The sequence below is a fragment of the Patagioenas fasciata genome, chromosome 4 (genome assembly GCF_037038585.1).
Source record: "Patagioenas fasciata isolate bPatFas1 chromosome 4, bPatFas1.hap1, whole genome shotgun sequence".
Classification (NCBI taxonomy): Eukaryota; Metazoa; Chordata; class Aves; order Columbiformes; family Columbidae; genus Patagioenas; species Patagioenas fasciata.
In genome coordinates, this window is record NC_092523.1 from 52613364 (window position 1) to 52640017 (window position 26654).

The 26654-nt window shown below is 42.4% G+C and overlaps 1 long non-coding RNA gene across 5 annotated transcripts in view; it reads right to left on the minus strand.

Moving 5' to 3' along the window:
- The window catches only part of LOC139827822 (uncharacterized), a 256089-nt gene that overhangs the window by 23553 nt on the left and 205882 nt on the right, over positions 1-26654 (minus strand). For 4 of the 5 annotated variants that reach the window (XR_011738841.1, XR_011738838.1, XR_011738839.1 and 1 more), the window contains one exon: positions 2551-2674. The exons of the other annotated variant lie outside the window; for it this stretch is intronic. This is a non-coding gene — a long non-coding RNA (uncharacterized lncRNA). The remainder of the gene's footprint in view (positions 1-2550; positions 2675-26654) is intronic. 5 annotated transcript variants of the gene reach the window in all.

A 26654-nucleotide genomic window follows, 5' to 3' on the forward strand; every position in this document is an offset into this window, starting at 1 on the left:
GCGTAAGCCCCCTACTTGAGACAAGAATTTCCTATTTTTCTTTTAATTAAAAAATAGCTTGAGGGCATGTAAGGCTTAAATTACTTGCATAGAGGAAAATGCTTCTCTAAGAAACCTACTAGGAGATACAGCTTGAGAGCAACAGAAGCCCTTCCAGAATAAAAACAAGTTCAATTTTTTTCTGTTAAAGGAGAGGAGGGGAGATATTCTGGGGAGTTTTCTGTCATTTTCTGCCCTGAAGCCAAAGATGAGTGCGTCTCTGAGGAGATCAAGAGAAAGTTCTTAGGGGAAGAGTCAGTCACTTAGCAAACCAGTGGCAGGAACTTGTCTGTGTGTGGAATCTCTGCCAAAGTGGGTTTATTTAAAATATGCAAATCTTGGATCCAAGTCAGTCACAAAAATACAACCCAATGATTGCTAGGGCTTGCACATAAGCCAGCAATTTTATGACACACATATTGTTAGTTAGCATAAAGTACCAGTAAGCTCTTATGCAGACAACACTGGCAAAACATCTTCAATGCCCCCCGAAAAATAAAAAGGGAAAAAGTAAATCCTGCACATCATTCTCTAGTAGGAATAGTGGAAGAAAAAGGGTAAAAAAAAACCCTCAACACCACACCCAGAAATGGCAAATTAGGTTCAGAATTATCTCCCTTTTGAGATGCAATGATCACCTAACTGTGTTACACTCTAGTTAGGCTTAAAAGCAAAGCTTTGAATTAGAGAGGAGATCAGAACACTACAGTGACAACGCACAAGGCTTAAATGACTGAGAATTTCATACAAAAATACAAACAGGCTCGTTTAAACATTAATAAGCTGTTATCTTGGCCTAGCTGCAGAATAACTGGAAAGGGATAGATGAATTTTCAAAGGGCTCTCAAACAGCAGCTGTGACTTTTGAACCATCCTTCTGCGAACGAATGAGCACCCACGGTGATGGTGACAGACCAACCTGAGGCTGGTAAGGCTGAAGACAACCAGAATGATACACAGGAGGAAACATTTCTCCCTCATCACAATGACAGAATTTCTTTCTTCTCTAGATGCTTAATGAGGGCTTCCCCAGGTCTGTGGTAAGAGTGGTTCTCTGGGCATGGATGAGGATCAACAAGCACCACTTGAAGTCCTGACCCTTGGTTTCCTAAGGAGTATGGAGGAATTCACTAAGGAGAACAGAAGGCAAAACAACAGCATCACACAGGTGGCAGTGACTGCTGAAACAAAACAAACTTGATTTCACTAGGCATAATATATTTTGGGGCTAGGAACAGCCTGTAAGAGAGAGGAGCCTTCACTGTGACCCTACCAGGGCTTGCACACTTGCTGGGTACACAGAATCATAAAATCATTTTGATTGGAAAAGACCATCAAAATCATAGAGTTCAAACATAACCCAACTCTGGCACTAAACCACATCCCTAAGACCCTCATCTCTGTGTATTTTAAACCCCTCCAGGGATGGTAACTCCACCACTTCCCTGGGCAGCCTGTTCCAATGCTTGACAACCGTTTCTGGGAAGAAATTGTGCCCAATATCCAACCTAAACCTCCCGTGGTGCAACTTGAAGCCATTTCCTTTAATCATTGTCACTTGGGAGAAATGAACCCCTGTTCATCCCAGCCTCCTTTCTGGTAGTTGCAGAGAGCAAGAAGGTATCCCCTCGGCCTCCTTTTCTCCAGCTGAACCCCCCAGGTCCCTCAGACACTCCCCATCACACTCATGCTCCAGCCCCCTCACCAGCTCCGTTACCCTTCTTTGAACTCACTCCAGCACCTCAAGGTCTTTCTTGAGACCTGAGGTGATACTGGTGCCCCCAGTGTAGCCATTTTGTGTGCTGAGGTGATCCTGCCACCCCTGGTGCTGTCATTTTGAGCCCTGAGCGGAGGGGCCCAAAATTGACTCCAGTATTCAAGCTGACCATGCCCTTCAAATAGACAAGAAGTACTTGGGGGGCACATCTCATCTGGAAGCTGGCAGCAGAAAGTTGCACAAGGGCAAACTCTAAACCCATTTTTCAGGTGAAACAGCCCCCACAGCAGCAGCGGTTCATGCTCACATGTCAAACTTTGCATGGAGAGGGCAGAGCTGCACCACAAGCTTTGTTCAAAGGCAGCTGTCACCTCTTTGCTGCCAGTGATGCTACCCAGGTGACCTTGACATGTGCTAATGTATCAAAAATAATACAGCTCTGACCTGGCAAGTCTGATCCCATGACTGCCAAAGCTGGATTCTCCCTCCATACCTCCTGCCGTTAACAACCTTCTGGGATACAAAGAGTATTTTCAATGGCTCAAAGAAGCCTTTTCAATACAGACAAAAAAAAAAAGTATTTCATGAGCTGCACACAGAAATCCAGCAACGTGCTGAAATTTCTTTTATTGATATGTATTTTTTAAGTGTGGGCCTTTAGCATACCCTATATAGACAGGCCACCTCTCAAGCTTTATGTACAGTCTCCAGACCTCACCTCATTCTAGGCCTTAGGTCTGCTGTGCACCCACTTTAGAGACCTTTTTAGAGCCTTGAACCTGCTGTGCACCTACCTTAGAGACCCATGGCATAGACCTTCTCAGAAAGCGAAGAAAGAAATACATTACGCTCGGCTAATTAGGAGATTGAGCGAAGGTAACACTGCCATCTTTTCTTGCTTGTTTAGAAGAGCGGAGGCTGGAAAGAGAATTGAATGTTGGGTTTCACTAGAAGAGATAAAAAGCGATGGGGACATAATAAATATAACACATTCTGCCTGGGTTGCCTGGGATACAGCATCTAGGAAAGACAGACGGAGTGGGTGAAGTACGAACAAGTCCCAATTCTCACAGCAATCATTGCCACCAGAGTGCATTCTGCTTATGCCATTTTCCATCTTGTCCAATAACGTCCTTCATGTCACAGAGATTGTAACAAGAAAGGCTTTTCCATATCGGCTTTAGCAGCATTGCTGTCACTTCCTTGATCTTTTCAATATTCTGTAATTGATCGGTTTGCTATCCCAATTTTCCCTTGTTTACAGCCTTTGTAACTTGTAGGTGGCCAGCTGTATGACTGCTAAAAAAACCCTGCATTACACCACTCTGTAATCAAAGATCAGGGGTCACATCTTTCAGCTGCTGTAAATAGATGTAACTTCAATTATGCTGGCTGGGTTTATTCCCTGCTACAGGCCTTGAGCAAGTGTAAGGTCCCTTGTGCAGGCTGTTGAACAGGCCACCGCTCTGCAGAAATGCCAAAATACACCACTATTTTCCATAAAAAGATGCGAAATTAAAACATCTCATTTTTTTCTGCAGAAAAAATATCTAAATAAATCCTGACTAAAAAAATGACAAATAATGAAGAGGAAGATCTGTAAGATTTAAGTCCTTTAAAATTGTTTTTAAATTCAGCTTCGTAGTGGAGGCAGGGCTCTGAATCTCTTTCTGGCACCACTGAGATCAGCTCTTTGCATAGACAAAAAATCCCAAAGCAACTTTTAAAGCCTGCCACAACTCCATGCTGCCTTTCCAGCTACTTCACTGGGCTTTAAAGCACTCCTTTGGTCTACAACTTGATTTTTCTTCTGTAAAAGGGGAATGATGGTGTTTTACCATGTCCTTTACTTTAACGAAGAATTTTTAGGACAGGGGTTCCAGACTCTGGCAAGCCTAACACTCCCAATGGGCAAGTAATTTCCAGAGGTACTTGCCCCAGCACAGCCTACAACCCAATTTGCTATCACTAAGTCATTAAAATGGGTTCACTGGCCATAAGTGTAGCTGAGAATTCCCCGCAAAGGCAAAAAGCATCTATTTCCACATTATGCAGCCTCTACTGCACAGAAAACCTAGGCTTTTTGTCAATGTTAGGGAAATAACAACCCTTTTGCCTTCTGAAACATGCTGCTTATTTTTTCCTCTCTGCAGAAGAGTGGGGGGTTTTTGCAGTCCTAGAGTATTGAAAGAATTACACTGTGTATAGATGCAACATACTTTCTACCACACAGGATCAAGTGTAAATGCTCAGAAAATGACAATATCTTTGAACTTCGTAGATCAATCTGACTGAACTACACACATCACTTTAACTTTACAATACACTTCTTGACATCACAGGAGGAGGGAAGAATAGTGTGGGTTTTTTTAATCAGGCTGATTAGAAGGACTGCTGTGACATCTCTTCCATGGAGTTTCAATAATTCAGTGATTTTCTTTTAAACGGCAGTATTTTGTATATTTTAATATCTTGTTTTATTTGGCCGCCTTTGAATTTGTTTCCAGGGACATCTTGTGTTAGAATCCTGGTATTTTTTTGTTGTTGATTTGGTATTTTAGGGTTTTAATGTTTCTAAGAAACCTGAACTGAGAAGAATTTGATTTCGTATTAGTAAAATAAATTGAATGAAGGCAACTCAAACAGTTGTCAAAAAAACACCCCTTGTACAGATTTCATTTGTTATGGATCTATTTCTCTCCCTCCAGAGTTAACATTGAAATCATTGTCTCTATTTCTAAACAGCTCATACTCATTCACTAGACAAATATAGTTCAGGATCATCACAGAGACTTGCCAGAAAAAAAGAGCTGCTTCATTTTCCCCATCTTTTTTAGCTCTTGTAGATCAGTTTAGCTGCCTTGATATCACCTGGGTTATGCTGATTTTCATCAGTTAAGAATCAGTCCCTTGGTTTTCCTTTAAATTCCTGACAATTTCAGTAATATGCAAGTTATGCCCGAATACTAAAGCAGCACAGTTTCTTCTCTAACCCTGCGCAGCAAGCAGAGCTCTCTAGGTAAGCTTTTTCTTCTCTGCTCTCTGAATTTTAATTACAGGTATTCCACAGCCTTGCTCTAATTTCCAATGCTAATTTATAATGAAATCTCTGTATTTTGCTTAGCTTCTGACTTTAGGCTTCTTGCTTGCTGGTTTGCTCTGGATATTGTTAGCCAACTCCCTGCTGAGAAACTCCACGTAATTGCAAAAAAAATTTCCAGAGCCCTTCCCCAAAGGTTTTGCAGGTAGAGTTAACCAGCGTCAGGTTTCTACCCCACAACTCAGCACTGCTTGCTCTTTTTGCATTGTCTCCATTTAGCACAGTGAATAAATCAAACACACAATCCTTCAAGAGCACACAAAATTTGCAATAATCTAGGACCTATTTATGAAAAAAGAGTTCATCAAGCCTGTCACTGGATAAACTAAAGGCAACAGGATATATGGTGCCAGCATCTAGAAGGACCATAAACCATTGAAGTTGACAGAGAGCAAGCTGACTGCACGAGGCACCCACACATTGCCTTGCAATCCTCTCATCAAGAGGTCACAGTAATTTGGTTTCCTGGCTAACAAGGAGGCTGGAGTAAGGCACCTTCCCCTGCTCAGTTCACCATGGTGCTAAGAGCAGCCAAAATCATAGAACCATAGAATCATTTCATTCGGAAGAGGCCCTCAAGATCATTGAGTCCAACCATAACCTAAATCTAGCACTAAGCCATGTCCCTAAGAACCCCATCTCCATGTATTTTAAACCCCTCCAGGGATGGTGACTACACCAATGCCCTGGGCAGCCTGTTCCAATGCCCGACAACCCTTTCCAGGAAAAAATTGTGCCAAATATCCATCCTAGACCTCCCGTGGTGCAACTTGAGGCTGTTTCTTCTCATCCTACCACTTGCTACTTGGGAGAACAGGCCAACACCCTCCATGCTCCAACCCCCTTTCAGGCACTTGCAGAGAGCAATCAGATCTCCCCTCAGCCTCCTCTTCTCCAGGCTGAACCCTCCAGGTCCCTCAGCCACTCCCCATCACACCTGTGCTCCAGCCCCCTCACCAGCTCCGTTACCCTTCTCTGAACTCGCTCCAGTTTGATTTACAGTTAATATTCCTGTCAGCACCACAGGCCTCAGACACTAAAACCACAGTACTCAGTTTCACCTCCTGTTGCCAATAACAAGCGTCAAAGCATCAGTTCCCAGCAGTTTGATATGTGAAGCTGAAGAATAGTTAGATTATCACTGGTTATGCAAACAGCACATTTGAGAGCCTTGCACTGATGTTTTCAGCTATCGGTTATTGCAGCTACAGCGTGGAAAGCACAAAAGGGGCACACACTGAATATACACTACGAAGACATCTACTTTGGAAGAACTGGGCTTTATGACATAATCGTGTTAACTCAAAATAATTTTCTTTCTCTCCTGGCAGAGAGACAGTTTTCCACATGCAAATTAATTATAGCAAGCTTGATTCACATCAACACTGAAAGAGAGGGTGGGCATAACCATTTTCAGCCCTAATTCTGTGCTGCAGCAAACTCTCACATGATAAATGTCTATACTTCTATAGTTTCCCTCTGTAGACAATTGTAACTTATACTGCAATATTTGGTCAGATTAAAGGAAATAATTCATTTTCCCTTTAAAAGATCTGCTGGTATAAAGGGAAATCAAAGTTACAGAAGTCAATATTTCAACTTAAATGGACATGATTTACAGAAGGCGTATGATCAACTTTTCTCTGGAAATCGGGCACGTTGGCAGGTATGCAAATCAGCAACCCACATTCACTAATATCTTCAAAATTATGGCTTAAATCAATGACTGCTGGGAGTGGCGCGACTAAAGTTGTACACAGTTTTACTCTGATTATTTTAATGAAAAGGCAACACAAACATTAAAAGACAAGATGTCATCCCAATTAATGAACTATTTGAAAACAGTATCATCGTTTCTTTGAATCCCACCTTTAGACAAAGCAATCCACAGTTTATTTGCAGATACTACAAAATAAATGCCCTAAACTCTTATTGCTAGTCACTGTTTCAGCATAATACATGCTGGTAGGTTCCTATTTGACTGAGCTGTCAAAGGTACCTGACTGCTATGTTTTTTTTTCTATAGTTCCAATAAAACTTGGACTAAACATGCAAATTCAAAGTGGCCAAAAACAATAACTCAAGGGAGAATTACAAGGACAGGGCAAGCCTCCCCTGTGTGCTCAGTCCCAATTAAATTCTTTTGCAACCATTTGAAAAGCTGGCATGCGTTTCAATTACGTACTTAGCACCGTGGAAATGCCTGTATCTGTAACCAGGTTTGCTTCCTCTGCTCTTAAAACTGTAACACAGAGAAGATATTCTGAGTGAAGGCTGATCAACACTGGCACCGGGGCCCAGAGGGGCTGTGGAATCATCATTCTGATTTGCTTCAAATACTCAAAGAGGTTTTAAAGAAAGGCCCACAACCAGCATTATCACACTGTTCACAGTATTTGCTCACCACACAGTGGATTCTATATCAGGACTCTCAAGAAAGATGGAGGTGAGGTTTCCATTCCTAGTTCCAAAAACCAGCCAAGCACAGCACCTTCTCTTTGGGAATGGCTGCATGCTAAACAGAACTGAAACATTCCTTAGCAGCTGCAATGAAGGTTTTTGCAAGAGCAAACAGGCAAACCAGTGTTTCAGGCAGCATTTCGCTTGTCCTTTTTGAGAGATTTTTTTTAATGTGGTAATCAGAAAAAAGTCTACAAGATTTATCACACGAGAAAAATAGGAAATTGGAGCACAGTGTCTGAGTAACGTAAACCAAGACTTGAGATTCTCTGTGCTGTACTAATGGCTCTGCCACCCACAGCATTTTGACCAGCTACTCATGTGGCTTCATCAACAGGAAGCACATTCAGAGATTCACAGAGTGGGGACACACCTCTTAAAAAATAATTAAAAAAAGGACAGCAGCACTGAGAGCATTCCCGTTGATATCAAAAGCAGCATAACATTAATAACAAACCTGAAAATAGCACAGGTGTATAGTTATGCATGCCCACAAAGAATAAAAGTAGCGCAGCCTTCTGTTGAGCAACTTGTACTAAAGGTTTATTGATTTTATCTTCCACCACATGAGAAATAAGAGAAGCAAATCAAAGCCGAAGGTAAATGGAGCAGAACTACACAAAACTGGTTCCGCACCCATCGCCTGAGGCAACCTGCTGCTGAAGAAGAGTATGCCAATGCTAATCAGATGATCTGTTTCCCTTCCTGTTAGGCATTCTGCTAACTCAACATATAAGCATTCATTCTCCTATCCTTCCTCTAGGAATGCCAGCTCAACTTGGGAGGCAGCCCTGCTTGCCCTTGGAGCCACATTTCGATATTCTTGCTAATCTGTGGTCTCGAGTGCAGTCCTGGAGATGCTGGAACCACCCATGGTACTGAGCACGGCAGAACTGCACTGCCAGCCTCCTGAACTCTGCAAATATCTTGCACTTTGACAAAAAGATATGTCATTCTGCAAGAGTTGAAGACTGCATGCTGAGCCCTGACTGGAAGACAAAGTTACAGCAGGGATGGCAGAGTACGCACTGGTGAGAAAACAGCTACAATTACTTCTGTGAGAGGCTGTGAACTTTCCCTGCACTGAGAACCCAGAACGCCTGTAAATTGGTTTTGCCAGTCACACACTTTCATGCACTTTTATTTTATCCAGACTAAAGCATTAAAGAAAAAAAAAAATCAAACACAGCAGACTAGAAGAAGTAAAAAAGTGTGCGCGCGTGTATGTGCAGATCTATATATATTTTCTACTCAAGAAAATATATTCCAGAAGGAGTAACATTATTCAGCTGCTGAGTCAGACATGCCACTCACCAAGTCAGATATATCACATACAAGCTCAGACAGGTTGCCTGCTAAATGAGACAGATTATCTATTACGCTGAACACATCAGCCCTTCAACTGGCTCTATTCCCAGCTGGGTCAGATATGCAGCCTGCTCCAAGTTACTACCTACAGATTTACATTTAGTAAACTGCATCTACATGGAGTGTGTTTCCCACCACTATCCATAATAAGGAAAGTTTGATATAATATGCCCACCTGGAATCAAACTCATTGCTGTGTGACAGCCATGAAGAGAAAAATATATCAATTTTGAAACATCTGCTTTCTGGGGACACACTAAGCATGTAATTGGGTGAACTCACTGTCAGAAAATGTTACCAGGCTGCAGTAACCACGCAGGAATAGCAATTTTTTTTTTTTTTTTTTTCACAGATGAATATTATTCCCCAAACACAGGAGAAAAACTCCACCAGAATTTCAGCTAGGTGCTAAGAGTCAACAGTTGAAATGAAACAGCAGAATTTGTGAAGAAAACTAGGCAAAGACTAATTAAGATGTTCTGATGAGATGGAAGAGCAGAGGGAGACAGGGCTGGCTAGGCAGAGGCCATTGGCATCTAGAAATGAAGGATCTTATATGAAGTCCAAGTGGGATGAATCTTTCGGACAGCAAAGAACTATCTGAAGTGTCATGCCTGGTATTGGACTTCTTCATACCAGCTAAGAACTTGTCCCATGGCTTTTGTTTTATGGCAGCACACATCCAGTATGAGTAGCATGGCTTAGCTTCGTAAACCTGATGACTCTGTGGAGAATAAAACAGTATCAAAAGCTCCATCTGCAGAGCTCCATGAAAACCCAATCACTGGGAAGAGCCCACTCCTTCAGTCCAATTTCCACATACTACGTTGCAGCAGGTCCAATTTTTCAGTAGAGAATAAAATCCAGCTATTTTGCACTGAGATTTGTTATATTGTACAGTAAAATGGCTAGCTGTGCACAGAACACAACAGCAGGCTTTATTTCAGGCTAAATTCTAAAGATATTTGTTTCAGAGCACAAAGTCTTCTCTTACTGTAATGGGTTGCCTCTTGTTAAAGTAGATTTGTTAGTGCATCTTGCTGTGTGCAGCACAATAAACAACATCTGTAGCTCTTCACTTGGCAATGTGCAGAGACAAACGGTTCTGATGGTCAGGATTAAAAGTGGGCAATGATGGATTTTATGGTGAGCTGGTAATTGAAAAAAAGCTTTGGGAACAACCTCTGCCCAAAGCTCAGAATAGTAGAGTATTTTAATCAGTGCCTTGAAAACAAAACCATTGGCTTTTGCTTGTCTGAACATTTAGAGGCCACTAAAACACTCCCCAAGCAAGCTGGCCATAGTGGAATTTACAAAGCAGTCAGGACTTGTATTAACCAGGTCTTCAGTCTAAAACCAGTCTGCACCAGACTCAGCCTTTCCTGGCTGTTGCATGCCACACTGACGGATCTCAGTGGCAGCAACTGCCAGAGACAGTTTGGCTGCTTTGGTAAAACCAGATGTGCAGAGTATGACCCATTTCTGAATCAACTTCTGAACCACCCACAGAATCACTCGCTGCCATCTACCTTCTTCCAACCTCTTCTTGTAAAAAGAGTTGGAAAAGGAATCTCCAGGCATGGAGATGCTGCAGGAAGGCACAGCCCAGATACCATGACCTCTTCCTGCACCACATTTTTCAGTCCACTCACTTATCCTGGGCCAACCTTCACAGGCCTAAAGGTGGAAATCTCCATAATCACTGTTCTGCATTCCCTGTATTCACAGGGTTATCTGTGATTCAGGCTGTCTTAAGGTATGTAGGGTCAGAACTGGTCACCTGTGCCCACCTGGGGCAGGTAAGATCTTAGGATTTGGCCAAGAAGACATGGGATGGATGTAATTTCTAGATTGAGGCAAGATTTTTCAAAGGGCAAGGACGATTTTGAAAAGAAAGGACAAGTGATGGCAAAATTTACAATATTCAGAGCAAGACACCTACATCTCATAGACAAAGGGGTTCTATTGTGTAGAATCCATGCAGCATCATGTTACATACACAGGAAAAGGGAAGGGATGAAGAACACTTTACAGAACAGGCAAAGAAAAGCTGGAAACAACTTGTCGTGTAGCAGAGAATCTCGATGCACACAACTACAACCACCACAAATAATGTGCTACTTGCTTATATTTCACAGGTTTGTATTATATTAAACCCAGGAAACCAACACCTGCCCTTACCTAAAGACAATTTTGATTCATGGCTTTCAGCTCACTTGAATGGAAGATCTTTTTAGTCTCTTTTTCCACGTCTCCACGAGAATCCTGCAGGAGAGGAACTGAAGAAGTGCCTGCTGCTCAGTGGCATCTGCCTCTATCATGAAGCAAACAATAATCCTTCCACTTCCAGCAGCAATTGCTGCAAGTTACAATCATCCCTGCAGATACTTATCCCTAATTGTCCCCAGAGGGTATGCTCTCTAACTCCGAGGTATCCGTCAGCCCTTCAAATCCAGAGTCCTGATTTCATCAAAACTTGATTTGTCCTGCAATCTGGAGCTTCTTTAAAAAGAAACATTCAGGGAACATCTCTCTCCATAAATCCAATTTGAAAGGTCCCTGGGAGGGTAATATGAATGCAGACTGAAATAAATCATTTCTAATAATTCATGTCTAGCACGACATACGGTTATAACAGCCAGGGAGTTATCCTGAAATGTGAGCTCAGTATGCCTTTCACTTCTTGCAAGTTTTATACACTGTATTACTGTGGGGTTGGAGTCAATAAAGCTTCCTCTTGCTCTTCCAAACTGAAATGTAAATAACACAGGGGAAATAAGTATTTCTCTCCTACACAGCAGCACATAAGAAATCTTTCCACTGAAAAAAGGACTACAACATTCAAACCTCTGGGTCATTCTTCTTTCACTGAAAAGACTTCCTAAAAGTATATGTTAATGTTTCCTGACAATTTTTCTTCTCTTAGCCTCTTCCTTCCAGAGCTCTCATTACATCCCCCTTCATTTTTAAAGGTTTAAAATGTTTCCTTTTTTGACAATTCTGTTGTTACTTGCCTTTCACCTGACGTCAATATACAACAGCATTACTAACATTATACTAACATTACTAACGTTATACTAACTGGAATACTGTACATATGGTTAAGATCTGTTTTAAAAACACTTGGAGATTGCTATCAAATCTGGCTGTGTGGCTTGGCATTTGCATCTAGCAGAGTCTGTGAAGTCCTAGAACTTTCCTATGGATAGTCCCTTATTTGAAACTCAAGAGATGAAGTTTACCTGCTTTTGAGTTATCAAAACCAAGGTACAAGTAATTACACGAAAAGGAGAATACTCCGGGTAGGGTGAGAGTTATGATTTGGGTAGATTCACAGGAAAGGAACGCTATGGCTTCAAAACTAGTCATTCTTTGCTGCTGGAAGGCCTGTTCCTATCCCAAATATACCTTTGAGGAGGAATCTGCTTTCTCAGCCAATGTCTCAAAATACCCTTTTTGCTGGAGAAAGCCCACTGTGCCTACAGTACAAGCACCCCTAGGATGCAATTCTGGGGAAAAACATGGCATCAGCCTGGTCCCTAACAACCTCACAGGTGCGAGCATGGCACAGGGGAAATTCAAGTGAATTAGGAACCTTTGAATTGCCTGCATTCTTAGAGTCTGAAATGGTAAGTTTAAGGTCCCATTAGCTTAGATTTTGTATTAATTTCTGCTACTTTTAAACGCTTGTTGGTTTTGCCAAGTAGACTTTCTTTATATCCAGGGAATTTAAATTATATGTGAGCCATTTAGGTACACAATATATATTGTCGCAGCACAAATGACATTTGGAAAGCTGAAATTGGATGAACTTTACAAGAAAAAGCCAACTTGGGGAAAGTTATTTCTAAGCATCACCGCCAAGTTTAAGTAATATAGTAATGGTATACGGCTGGACACATAAAACACCATCTGGATAATTAAAATATACACAAAGGTGGGATGTGGACACATATCATCTGTATGTTAGCGAAGTAAAAATGGTAAAAGGAATTAACCCTTCATGGACACGTTCATATCAGAGACACGAGAGACAGAAAGCACACATACCTCTCCTCTGCCCAAGCACATCCCGCAAGTCACACCAACATTTTAGCCACAATTCTGTAATGCATTTAACACTTAACCTAAAACATAGGTTTTGTGCTTGTAAATCCCTAAACTCACCCACAAAGCATGTAAGTGCTTCTTCTTCGAACAAGTTTGCCTGCATATTGTAAGAAATCATCCTGCATTTTCTTCATCTCTTTATATGACTGCAAACATAGTCTCACATCTAGCAAAAACTGGCCTTATCAAAACCCATGGTGCTACATGACATTAACACTATAAAATCCAGAACTGAACTGTTACCTTTGATAAAAACTTTGACAAATTCCTTATAACTCAGTTCTCCATCCAAAACTTATCAGAAGGTGGCAGTATTTTAAAACATTATTTTTAAAATTTACCAGAGGGGCATTTATTTGCTAATTGACTACTTGTTAATAATGTATTTTATTATTCCCTAACGTTTAAAGGTCAGGAGCTGTAACTCATGGCAGCTGAGGTGCAGTGGATGCAGTAATGTGCATTACGCTGCAGTTTTGAAGAGAGTAAATCCATTAGTATGGGGAGATACAGAGAGCTACATTTGCTTTGTTACTGCTTTTATTTGCTGTAAAATATGTCAGGTTCTTTTACAGAAGGGACCACTTCGTAAAGTATAAGAATTTCCAAGGTGTCCATAGCTTGTTCATGTGTCCAGAAGCAGCCCCTAAATTCAACAGTAAATCAGCAAAGGTTCCTCTAAAAACAGAAAGAATGACAGGAGAATCTTTGTCCCTGAGATTGTTCTTCCATTATATACTTCTGTTCAATTTTAACGTGTTTTTCTCCAATAACTCTAGAAATACCACTCCAGAGTACAAAGAAGGGAGGCTAGAAGTCACAAACTAAAATACAGTTGCTCAAACACACGACCTTCATCGCTCTGTTTTTTTCTGCATAGCTACAGGAATTATAGAGACAAGAGGAACATTTCATTGGTGATTTGTTGAGCCTACTCCCTGTGTCAAGTCACGTATGCCAACACATTGAAGGAAATTATTAAATATCATGAAAATCCCTCATGAGACAAAATTGCAGTGAAAAGATCTGACTCAGAGAGGAAGGAATACCTTGGAATATTTTAAATCAATTAAGCTGACACATTTACCCCTCTTGCACTTTTAAATCCTGGGCGGTATTATAAATTTTTTGTGCAATGCAATCAAGTTCTTCTTACCACAGCCCCTTTGCTGAGTTCTCTTCAGACAGCAGAACACAGTTCAGTTCTACAGCCAGAAGAAAATAAATAAATAAATAAACAAACAGCAGGTGAAATTTTTATGAATATGGATTTCTTAGCTTCTCTCGAATAACGCTGATCGAACTGACTACTCAGTATTCTGTGTTTAGCTGGGAAAATGACTTCAGGTACTTGATGTTGAATATAGGTTAAATTCTACTCACATGAAATCAATGCAAACCAGAGATATTTAGTGGATCTACTCAATGTTTACAGCAAGGCAACTAAGAACAAGTTCCATCCATCTTTACTTCGATAAGAGAAAATTAGGCAGGGAAACATAGAGTTAAAGCACTGCATGATTTATATCCCCAAATACCACGAGAAGAAAAGGAGTTTCTGTTTCTTCTGTTTCTGCTTCTTTTTCTTAAGGGCAATTAAGACTGCCAGCTGCCTGAACAAAAGCAAACAAAAAACAACTAACAACAACAAAAAACACAAACAAAAACCAACAAAACCCCCAAAGAACAATCAACCAAGAAAACTCACTATACTTCCTGCTAACATTTTCATACAGTCATTGTCTGACAATCATTTTTGTCAAAAAGCCACATTCTGTTAAACACTTGATAATGGTCTCTGCTTCCTTGTTTTGCTCCTGTGGTGAAATATGAAGTGAAACAGTCATGCAGGAATACATATATATATATATATATGTATGTATGTATGTATGTATATATATTTCCAGGTTTCTTTGGGAAGACCTCTGCCTTGGCAGGCTGCTTTTCCTTATAACAAGGTGGCCAATTTGAGGTATCGCATGCAGCTGAAAAATTGCGAGTAAACAGCCATTACCAGCAGCGGGAACTCAAAGGGCTTTGACTTGCAGAAGAGAAGATCACAGGCCAACAATAAATTGTTTTCTATTCAGGTGGACTGAAGAGAAAATTAGGGTTCATGCCCTTAAACTGCAATGATCCTTTGATCTGTTATCTCTTTATAAAATAGTGGGACAGCCGAATACATTTCATTTGTACTGAGAGACAAGAGTTACCTCTGTGCTCAGTTATATCAGACAAAGTTCTATTGAATTGGCCGGGACAAAAGCGCACAGTTAAGTACAGATTTTTCTTGTAATGCCATCTGGTTTCTGAGGCATGAGTTTTGCAAGTACTTCAGCATCACTTTGCTTAGTCCAGGAGCTTGACTCCTGTTTTCATAAGGAAATTAGGCACACAAAAATCAATTTGTTTCTGCCATTGCTTACAGGTTTTCTGCATGGCCAAGTGGTTCATCACACTTCTCTGTGTGCACAGTCAGGTAGGTCTGGACCAGCGGGAATCCCCAAGGCTCTGTAGACACATCTTTAGTAACACAAATTCTTTGAATCTGGATTTAAATTACTGAGGAAAACAGATCTCATTTGGGGTGATGTGACACTAAAAGCCAGTTGTGTTATTTTGAAAAACAACTACAGGCTTCTTCGTTTCACAAGCAATCTAGATCATGTCCAGGAAGAAGTTCAAGTCCTCTCTGGACAGCAGTTAATGCTAAAATGAGTTTTCCTCCCATTTTTCCAATACACATAGTTCCACTGGAGCAGGGTAGTTTTGCATTGGCATGAAGGAGACTGGAAGAAAACAGCTTTCCGACAGCTTTGCCAGGCGAGGCGCTGCTGGCACACAGCTTGACTATGCTGATACTAAATGCTTTGATTTTCCCCCATAAATAACAGTGCTTGAGAAAAGAGCAAGGGGAAGTCTCTCATTATACAGACTAAAGGAGGCAGGAAGCAAGAGGCATCTTACCAGGTGGCTCTCCTTTTTACCACCCTCCTTTCTGTTTTCCTGGATTTGGACTTTTAAAACGGGTTATATTTTGCCTGCGGCAATTTCTTTTAATAACTGCAATTGTTCTCTCCCATTGTTCTGACTCTTGCAAGCAAATTAGGGAAATTCAAAGGCAGTTTTCATGATTGTTTGTTGTCAGTGCCTTATGAATGGCTGTTCTATTTTATTGGGACGTTTCATTAAATGAATAACAAATATGGTACAAGAGTCATCAACAGCCAGATAAAGATCAGTTGATTTTAGTGGAGACCCAGCAGGACTCCCTCCAGTTAGACATAATTGCAGCTTTCATGTTTAAGAAAGGGCAATATTGCTCCCCCCACCTGTGAGCACACTTCTTTAAAGCTCTCATTTAGCATGTTTTTCACACTCTACCTGGAAATTTGTACAAAGAGGTGGAAAGCCTCTCCAAGCTCTTCCTCTCTCAGTGCTCACAGAGAAGTTGCAGGCCACAGCAAAGGGTATTCTGAATAAACAGCACCAGGATCTCGTGACATACCACATGGGAAATATTGTTCAAGATGTGAACAACAGACAAGACTACATTTCTGGAAAAAAAAATCCAAAGTCAAAGCCTCTAAAAGGACTCAAGTATCCATTTCTCTTGCTCAAAACATCATGCACATGTGTCACTAAGTGGTGGAGAATCAGCAAGATATGCCAAATTGTTTCAGGTTCGATTTGGATGGAAGAAAGCGAATATACAAGGCAAACTTAAGCTAATAACTTCCAAATGCTCTCATATCGCTGGGGTTTTTAACATACAATAGGACTGATTCTCACTCCATCAGCATGCAGGTACTCCTCTGCTACCCCACAGTAAAGACAAGACAGATATAAAAGACAAGCCTAACGCTTTTAGCCTGTTGTAGCTTTTTAAAGCTCTGATCAACTACAATCAAATCCAGCCAAGTGGGAGAAGTCTCAGAGACAGTCTAAGTTACACAAAATTAAACTGGACTCAATACAGCCAGCATTGTGCTGATATCTTCATGGACTGAAGAGGCCCAAAAGCATCAGGTATCTATACGGATGTTCCCAAGTCACTGCTCAAAGTTAGCCACAAGGCAAGACACCTGCAGGATACTTAGCTTCAGATCCAGCACCTGTTGAACTACTTTACTACATACTTTATTACTGTTGATGAGCAAATACAGAGAAACGTCAAGTTTAAGCAAAATACTTGTAACCTGACCCACAATTCACAAGTGGGATCTTCTCTGCTTATCTAATACAACTTGTGTGTCACAGATTTTGTGCAAATCACCTTTGCTACAGGGAGAAATAAAACTCTGAAAATTATGTGGCCACAGCCACAACTTGGCAACCCGTATCATCTAGAGCTTTTTCTCAGAGATCTATGCTTATGAGAATCTCTAAAAATCCACAGGCAAAAAGGTAACTCTGGCAGGGGGCGATTAGCAAGCTCTCCTGCAACTGCTTATCCCAAAGCAACTTGAGCCTGGTACTGGAGAAATTAATCTACTCTCAGCACCAAAAAGACGATGGGAAAGTGAAGTGCTAAACTTTTCCCACAGAAGAACCATGGACTCCAACCAAAATAACATTTTTTTATTACTTTTACTCCACTTCTCAGAATCCTCCTTCTCTGCTGCCTTTGCAACATGTACCCATGCGCAGGTTGTGAGCATAAGCTTACTCAGCCTCACATTCTCCTGAGCATTCGGAGTCCAAGGACTGTCATCTAGAAGGAGTGTGATTTTCCCCCTTTGCAAAAAAAGGCAGTAGTTCTATTGAGAAAACGCCTATATATGTACTCACTCTAAATAACGTCGACACAGCCGTGCCAACACAAAGGTGGTCAGGAGCCACAAGGACCCTCCAACTCTTCTGCCACATAATGTCTCACCTAGTCCTGTGCCAAGATTTACATAACTATGAATTTATTCTCTTTTCTCTGTGTTGTGATAAAATTAGCAAAAGAAATTAAGAAACTGGACTGGTTTTGCATTTATTTGGATTTCTTTTTTCAAAATGTAATCCTACATGAAGTAGGAGAGAGACCCCTAAGTAAAACAAATCAGTAAAACTCCTTATTGCCATTTAGATCCTGCCATACCTTTGCTTTCTTCTTTCTCACTCTCTGGTAAACTAAATTTATAAATTGAAGTGAAGGCAGAAGACTAATCAATGCTTTCTAGAGCCATTACTGGAAACATCTGATGATAAACAACTCTGTTAGCAAAAAAACCCAAGTCTTAACACTGTAGCCTTCAGCATTGACAGTCTTATGCTGGCTTTGCTGTCCCAGGTCAGTAAAAGGTTAATTTCACAGAATCACAGAATGTTAGGGATTGGAAGGGACCTCAAAAGATCATCTAGTCCAGTCCCCCTGCCGGAGCAGGAACACCCAGATGAGGTTACACAGGAAGGTGTCCAGGCAGGTTTTGAATGTCTCCAGAGTAGGAGACTCCACAACCCCCCTGGGCAGCCTGGTCCAGTGTTCTGTTACCCTCACCATGAAGAAGCTTCTTCTCATATTTAAGCAGAACCTCCTGTGTTCCAGTTCGTACCCACTGCCCCTTGTCCTATCACTGGATTTCACAGAGAAGAGCCTGGCTCCATCCTTCTGGGGCCTTTCTGACTGGCACACCAGAAAGTTTCTCCACAAGTCAGTCTCCTTCTCACACTCTCTGATGGTCCTCAGTCTCTTGACTTCCTCCTTAAGTTTCACCACCATGCTGAGCAGATCTTGCACCTGCTCACACCTCACGCAGGTGGAATGCCGGTCTCCCTTCCGTGGCAGCAGCAGGCTCTGGCACTCCCTGCAGCCAGAGACCTGAACAGCCATGGTTCAGGGTAGGCTCACCGTCTGGGTTGCCACAGTATTTTTGTGACAAGTTCTTTCTGGAGGAGACCATGGTGAGCAGCAGTCTGGGACACTGGCAATAGTTGAGATGGTCTAACAAGCAAGGAGTGACAACCTCTGCACCCTGCTGCACCACAATGTGGGTGGTACTCACTCGCTTCACATGCTGGTCTCACCTCCCAGCACCTGGCAGGCAGCAATGCCTCACTGCCCTCTCTGAGGCTTTTTCAAGGTGAGAGGTGTGATCACGGACACTGTGGTAATGCCCATGCCACATCATCTGCTCTCTCACAAGGATCTGCCAACACGGCTCCAGCAGTGCTGGCTCCAATCTGCTGACCTCATGGACTGAATGCTTTTATTTATGATAATTTTAAAAAGGTTACAGTGTTGGTTGCTGAAGAACCATAAATAGTGGTACACTGATACGGAAAATAAGACTGGGTAAGTGAAGGGAAACAAGGATTCTAAACAGCCTGGACATAAACTTCTTTATTCCAAATGGCACTTTTGCCCATTAAGCATGATTTTAAATCACGCGTGCTTGCCACCCTAATATACAATATCTGAACTACTAAAATGATGTTTTCAGTACAGAGCTTTATTGAGCAAGGGCCTGATCCAAAGCTGCTTAATGTAAGGGAATTTTCTTCATGACTGGAAAAAATGAAGCCATGAAAGAAGGACAATTACTAAAAGCAGACAGAAGACTAAGGGGAGATATAACAACAGTAATCAAGTACATAAAAGGTTGCAGAAAAAAAGAAAGGGAGTAATCTGTTCTCCACTTCCAGGGTGGTGAGGATAAAAATCACAGGTTTAAGTCACAAGAAGAAACACTCTGATTTCACAAGAAAAAAAAAATTGTTTCATGCCCATTTTTCTAAAGTGCAGCAATTAGCTACAAGATGAGAAACCCACAAATCCTCCCACCAAAGCCTAAGGAAAGGTAACGGGGATGAGAAAATATCTACTGTATTTTCTTAGCCCTACACCTTTCACTCTGACTTTGCTCTTGGCAGTTACAAGCATGAGTGCCCAGGTGGCCTAAAAGGCCACCAGCATCCTGGCTTGTATCAGGAATAGTGTGGCCAGCAGGACTAGGGCAGTAACCATCCCCCTGTACTGGGCACCGGTGAGACCAAACCTCAGATCCTGGGGTCAAGTTTTGGGCACCTCACCTTGGGGTTTAAAATGGCAGGAAGAGTGTTGGCAGGATCACCCCACTGGTATCTGTATTCCTAATTATTAGACTGTATTTTAAGGAATTATAGAACTCATAATTCATATTAACACAGCAACCATTAAAGATCAACCAACCTTGTAACCATAGAATCTTTGCATAAGCAGACCTTGTAACCATAGAATCTTTGTACTCAGTGATCATACCCTGTTCTTAAAATTGATGTAGATTTACGACATATTATTTTAAAACACGCAATTGAGAAATATGCGAATGGTAACAACTAAGAAGTAACTGAGAAACATGTGAATGTTGCTTAGCATTGCTTAAAAGATAGCTTGTGTTAGAATAGATATGGAATATGTTAATGGTTGTCAAGAATTGTAAGGAATATGTAATTTTTTCTGTCAAAGCCATGTATAACCAACTGGTGGGCAGCAGATCTATGGAGGAACACCCCCAGTCCAGCCCCAGTGCTGCATAAGAAATGCTTTCTTTAAAACCTTAAAATGTGGTCTTAAGAGTCCGTTACTTTGCCAATTTTCTGGTGTCATCACTACAAGAAAGACCTTGAGATGCTGGAGCGAGTTCAGAGAAGGGAATGGAGCAGGTGAGGGGGCTGGAGCACAAGTATGGTGGGGAGCGGATGAGGGACCTGGGGGGTTCAGCTGAAGAAAAGGAGGCTGAGGGGAGACGTTATTGCTCTCTGCAACTGCCTGAAAGGAGGTTGGAGCATGGAAGGTGTTGGCCTCTTCTCCCAAGTAGCAAGTGATAGGACAAGAGGAAATGCCTCAAGTTGCACCAGAAGAGGTTTAGATTGAATATTAGCAACAATTTATTCCTCAAAAGCATTGTCAGGCATTGGAACAGGCCACTCAGGGCATTGGTGGAGTCACCATCCCTGGAGGGGTTTCAAAGATGCGGAGATGAGGTTCTTGGGGACATGGATCAAAAGTTGCGAGGAATAAACTAGCCCTTAACAAAAACCACATGCATTTGCCCTGGCCAGTTCAACAAAGCTTTGGTATAACTGAGTATGGGGATTACTCTCACCTCTCAAGAAGAACAAAATGTGGTTGCAAAAATACAGCATTAGCTCCAACCCTCCTTGCAGTGGGAGCTCCATGGCCTCTCCGGGCCTTCAAGCAATTCCCTTCCACAATTGCCGATTCCTCCACAGTCTGGTCATGTTCTCCTCCCCAAGACAAGCAGGGGTCTTGCTCTCTCCCACTATGTTCCTTGCTGCTTCCTAGACATCTCCTGTGGCACAGATACTTGGCTAGTACATTAGATATCTCCTTGGAAAAGCCATGAGCTTCAAACGGATACTGTCTAATGACACATTAAAAATCACAGCAACATATTCCAAGAGATTAATGAGTTTAATTCTGACTGGAAATGAGACAAACACCACACAATGCCACTTCTGAAAACAGTACTTAAATCTCAGGCACTACAGGCACCCTTGCAAATCATATTTGTGATTTAAAGAAAGAGACAAAGTGTCATTCTCTAGGAAATTTCATGTCTCCCTTTACAGATGTGCTTCCTATTTGAGGACCATTCATATGTATTTCATGAAGAGTTGATAAAGAGTTAATCTGCATGTTAACACATAGTTAATCAGTTATTATGCAGTCCAGTCATTCTGAAGGTTGCTTGTAAATTTGCCTTGCAGCTGTTCTACCACCTTCAACTGATGAGCTAATAACCTCTGTAATAAAGCCCCCCCACTGCTGCAGCCACCTATGCCTTCAATCTATCATTTATTGCCTTTTCTAAACTCTAGACCCTTAATATAAAGAATGACCATTTTATGTTTGCTTGCCTGAATATATATGAGCACTCAGCCACATCATTAAAATAATTTCACTGCTAAGCCATACCTAATATTCCAAACAGGTAGAGCAGAATTTAAATTAGGGGGAAAAGAGATGGTGATTCCTTTTAAAAAAGTCTTGAGATGTGACAAGAAAAAAGAAAATGGATTTGTACAAAATAAGCCCATAAAAATATGAACTTTTTGAGCTTTGACTAAATTTCAGTTCTCTTTTAGTTTTAATTACAATTTTGCATTATCCTTGCAATTTTTGTGTTCTGCTGGCCACAGAGGCAGAAATACTGAAATATCCTCACTGACATTCTGGGAATTTTGAAGCCAATGCCAAAGTTTAAACAAAGTCAGGTTTCTACTCCTCAAGAAAGAACATGCTTGCTACAATCCTAAATTGGCTTACATCAACAAGAACAGGAAATTAAGGCAACTGAGAGCAAAAGGTGAAGACGGCGGTTATGCTAACAACCCTAAAAAAATATATGCATATATACCGTTTTTTGGTGAGGGCTCAGGTCCTGGAGTCATTCCCTTCTGGTGGGAAACTGTTGTGGCTACAGTTGCTTCTCCCCTTCTGTGACCCACCCCTTACAGCTGGAGAAGTGCTGAGCAAAAGAAAAAAAAAAAAAAAAAGACAAAAGATCCAATTCAGAGAAGGTGTGAGACACAGGAGCTCTGGCTGGGGAATCCTTGAACTCTAAGCATTCCAATCTCCAAAAGGAGATTTGACAAACCTTTCTAGAGCATCTCTGCTTTGCCCTTCAGTTTACCATGGGCTCTGCTCTGATGTCAAGATTTGATTCTTTTGCAAAACACAAAGCTGTGAAATTGCAGAAATTAACTCTATGCAACAAGATCTTCTCGCCTCCTTTTTCACACAGCTGTGAAAATAATGGTGTATTCATCGTATTTTACTTGATGTGTGAAATTTCCAGCACGTAGATATTAATCAAAGCATTCTGTGCTATTTATCCTCTCAAAAGGATTTTGAGCCTCTTCCTTTTAATAGATAGAAACTATAATTTTAGAAGGTGGGGAGTGAAACTCCTCTTCACACTTGAGTGGACAGCTCAAGGTGATAAGTGTTGGGAAGCACAGCAATGCAAAAATATTTTATGCCCAGGTCCAGCATAGCCATTCTGTGCCTCAGTTATTTAAGGAAAGAAAATTTGAAGTAGAACTGTAAATATTTTTGGAAACATGCAATTCTTGCCAAGAATTTATTTTGCTAGTCGAGAAAATTCTGTTAACACAGCTGCAGAAGATGCAATGCCATTTCTCTAGATTTCAAACCTCCTGAGCAACCAAGTATGTTCATTGAAAATTGGTGATTTCCTTCATCAATTTCCTGTCAATCAGAATAACATCGCAGCACAGAGTCCTAATGAGGATTCATTAGGGTGGATGCACGAGTATTATGAGGTCTTCTTTTGGATTACTTTCCACTATTCTTTAGGGTAAGAGGCTTGACTTTTTTGTTTAAAAAAAAAAAACCTAGACCATAAGAGCAAATTATATTTGGGTGATGTACAGGAATTGCACCTACAGGAACAGTCACTTGAGGATAGGATCTTCTCCAAAGGATGTATCTCTTAGATGTAATCCTTCTTACAGAAAAGTCCTGTAAAACTGAAAACAAAATAATTTCATGGGACTTCTGAGTCACATCACAGTCTTCAATAGAATTAAATGCTACCACTAGAATTTCGCAGGCAATAGAAACATCTCACCACAGAAACACATGAGATTGTTTGGTTTGTGTTATTTTAAAGAGTACCATAACAAATGTAATTAAAATCTTACGTATTTCCTCTCTGTCTTCAGGGACCCAGGTTTAATAAAAAAAACCTAAGTCACATTTAACTTCGGATAAAATGGAAACTACCAAAACGTCTGTTCAGTTTCACAGTATCACAGTATCACAGTATGTTTGGGATTGGAAGGGACCTCAAAAGATCATCTAGTCCAATCCCCCTGCTGGAGCAGGAACGCCTAGGAGAGGTCGCACAGGAATGTGCCCAGGTGGGTTTTGAATGTCTCCAGGGAAGGAGACTCCACAACCTCCCTGGGCAGCCTGTTCCAGTGCTCTGTTACCCTCACTGAGAAGAAGTTCTTTCTCAAATTTAAGTGGAACCTCTTGTGTTCCAGCTTGATCCCATTGCCCCTTGTCCTATCATTGTTTGCCACTGAGAAGAGCCTGACTCCATCCTCGTGGCACTCACCCTTTATATATTTATAAACATTAATAAGGTCACCCCTCAGTCTCCTCTTCTCCAAACTAAAGAGCCCCAGCTCCCTCAGCCTTTCTTCATAAGGGAGGTGCTCCACTCCCTTAGTCATCTTTGTTGCCCTACGCTGGACCCTCTCCAGCAGTTCCCTGTCCTTCTTGAACTGAGGGGCCCAGAACTGGACACAATATTCCAGATGGGGTCTCACCAGGGCGGAGTAGAGGGGAAGAAGGACCTCTCTCGATCTACTGACCAACCCCCTTGTAATACACCCGAGGATGCCATTAGCCTTCCTGGCCACAAGGGCACAGTGCTGGCTCATGGTCATCCTGTTGTCCACCAGGACCCCCAGGTCCCTTTCCCCTACACTGCTCTCTAATAGGTCATTCCCCAACCTATACTGGAACCTGGGGTTGTTCCTGCCCAGATGCAGGACTCTACACTTTCCCTTATTAAATTCCATCAGGTTATCCCCCGCCCAACTCTCCAGCCTGTCCAGGTCCCGCTGGATGGCAGTACAGCCTTCTGGCGTGTCAGCCACTCCTCCCAGCTTAGTGTCATCAGCAAACTTGCTGATGGTACACTCAATTCCCTCGTCTAAATCATTAATGAATATATTGAATAATATTGGCCCCAGTACTGACCCCTGAGGCACTCCACTAGATACTGGCCTCCAACTGGACTCCGCACCATTGACCACCACTCTCTGGCTTCTCTCCTTAAGCCAGCTTGCAACCCACCTCACTACTCTATTGTCTAGACCACACCTCCTCAATTTAGCTGTGAGGATGCTGTGAGAGACTGTGTCAAAGGCTTTACTGAAGTCAAGGTAGACCACATCCACCGCTCTGCCATCATCCATCCACCTTGTTACATTCTCATAAAAGGCTATGAGGTTGGTCAAGCATGACTTACCCTCGGTAAAGCCATGCTGACTGCCCCTAATGACCCTCTTATCCCTGATGTGCCTTGAGATGACACCAAGGATAAGCTGTTCCATTACTTTCCCAGGGACAGAGGTGAGGCTGACCGGTCTATAATTACCCGGGTCCTCCTTCTTGCCCTTTTTGAAGACTGGAGTGACATTTGCTTTCCTCCAATCCTCGGGCACCTCTCCCGTTTCCCAAGACTTGGCAAAAATGATGGATAGCGGTCTAGCAATGACTTCAGCCAGCTCCCTCAGCACCCGCGGATGCATCCCATCTGGACCCATGGATTTATGGACGTCCAGACTATTTAATTGCTCCCTAACCCAGTCCTCATCGACTAAAGCAAACTCCTCCATTGACCTGGCTTCATCCGGGGTCTCGGGGGTACAGGGTTCCCCAGGACAGCCTCCAGCGGAATAGACAGAGACAAAGAAGGCATTCAGCAATTCTGCCTTCTCTGTGTCTTCTGCCACCAGGGCAGCCACCCCATTCATCAGTGGGCCTACATTGCCTCTGGTATTAGTTTTATCTGCTATGTATTTGAAAAAGTTCTTCTTGCTGTCCTTGACCCCTCTCGCCAGCTGTAATTCTAAGGAGGCCTTGGCTACCCTAGCTGCCTTCCTGCATCCTCTAACAGCAGCCTTATATTCCTCCCAAGTGGCCAGCCCCTGCTTCCATGACCTGTAAACTCGCCTCTTCTGCTTGAGCATACTCAACAGATCCCTATTCAACCACCCAGGCCTTCTGGCTCCCTTCCTCGACTTCCTACGTGTGGGGATGCTCTGATCCTGAGCATGGAAGAAGCAATCTCTGAATGCAATCCAGCTCTCTTGGGCCCCTTTTCCTTCAAGCAGTCTTGCCCATGGGATTTCCCCCAGCAATTGCTTGAAGAGGCCGAAATTAGCCCTGCCAAAGTCCAGGGTTGCAATTCTACTTGCTATTCTGTTCCTGCCACACGAGATGCTGAACTCCACCATCTCGTGGTCACTGCAACCCAGGCAGCCCTCAACCTTTACTGCTTCGACCAGACCCTCTTTGTTAGTGAGGATGAGATCCAGCAGCACTCCTCTCCTGGTGGGCTCCTCCACCATCTGCATGAGGAAGTTATCATCAATGCGCTGGAGGAACCTCCTGGACTGTGGCTGGCTGGCTGAATGGTCCTTCCAGCAAACATCAGGGAAGTTAAAATCACCCACAGCAACCAGGGCCTGTGACTCTGAGGCCACTCTCAGCTGCGCATAGAAGGCCTCATCAACTTCCTCAGTCTGATCTGGTGGCCTGTAATAGACACCTACAACTGTATCACCCCTGCCAACCTGTCCCTTGATCCTGACCCATACACTCTCAACTCATTCCTCATCCGCTCCTGGGCAGAATTTAGTACATTGCAGTTGCTCTCTCACATAGAGCGCAACTCCACCACCACGCCTGGCTGGCCTGTCTTTCCTGAAAAGGGCGTAGCCACCCATGACCACATTCCAGTCATGTGAACTGTCCCACCACGTTTCTGTAATTGCCACCAGATCATAATCTCCCGACCGAACATAGGATTCTAACTCCTCCTGCTTATTCCCCATGCTGCGCGCATTGGTGTACAGGCATTTCAGGGAGCGAGCAGAGCACACCAATTTCTCCCTAGGGGCACAGGAGGCCACCCGGTCCTCATCTGTTTTAGAATGCTGCCCCACTGGGGCAAGCCCAACTACAACCCCATCCTTCTTCGAGCCTAGTTTAAAGCTCTCCAAATGAGCCCAGCTAATTCCTGCCCCAGCATCCTTTTGCCTCTGCGAGATAAGCCTTTCCTGCATAACACTGTCCGGACTGGAGTCTTATAAAACCAGCCATTA